We start from the raw sequence: 837 nt of genomic DNA on the forward strand, positions 1-837 counted from the left end.
CGGGGGGGGGGGGGGGGGGGGGCGGCGGCACTCTGAGACACGGGTTCCTGAGGAGGAGGCTGCGGAGCGCGAAGGACATGGCTGCTAGGGGTCCACCTCAGGAGTGCGGGGTCTCGACGTCCACGGAATTTACCTCCCCGGGTTGGGGGCGGGGACACCGGGAGGGGGAAGGCACGTGCCACTCGCTCGGTATCGGAGAGAAAAGCAAAAAGCAGCAGCTTGGTCTTAAGTGCAAGGTTCCACCGAGACTTGAACTCGGATCGCTGGATTCAGAGTCCAGAGTGCTCACCATTACACCATGGAACCGCCGGGGGTGAGCATCTTCTGACTCTCTGGGGTGGGTGCACACAGCCCTTCCTCCCGCCGGCGTTCCTGGGGCGCGCCTCCTGCCGGGTTCTTCTTCTCGCCTCCGGGTCGGAGCTCCGCTCCTGCACCAGGGAGGAGTCACCGGGGCTCACGTTCTCCCTGCAGCTCCGGGGGCTTGCGAGTGGGGATTGAGATCAAGTTCGTTTGGGGGTTAGCGACAGAGACGGGCTTTTTATGCCTCCCCCAGGTGCACCTGCTCTGCCTGGGTGACTAGTTTCCTCACAAGTCTGAAATCCCAGTGTCAGCTTGTTATATTTTCACCTGATGCTCAGCCTCCTCTTCCAAGCTCACTACAGTTACTGGTAGAATTTATTTGCTTCATGTCTCCAGAGGCAAGGGAAACAAAGGCAAAAATGAACTACTGGAATGTCATCAAGATCAAACACTTTGCACAGCAAAGGAAACAGTGGACAAAACCAAAAGACAACTGACAGAATGAGAGAAGATATTTGCAAATGTCTTATTAGATAA

The 837-nt window shown here is 56.8% G+C and overlaps 1 non-coding gene across 1 annotated transcript; it reads right to left on the reverse strand.

Moving 5' to 3' along the window:
- Positions 1-234: 234 nt before the first annotated feature.
- On the reverse strand, positions 235-306 carry TRNAQ-CUG. The gene has a single exon. It is a non-coding gene; the product is annotated as a tRNA-Gln (tRNA).
- Positions 307-837: the final 531 nt, after the last annotated feature.

This window comes from Enhydra lutris, unplaced genomic scaffold, assembly GCF_002288905.1.
Source record: "Enhydra lutris kenyoni isolate GAN:26980312 unplaced genomic scaffold, ASM228890v2 scaffoldscaffold88, whole genome shotgun sequence".
Lineage (NCBI taxonomy): Eukaryota > Metazoa > Chordata > Mammalia > Carnivora > Mustelidae > Enhydra > Enhydra lutris.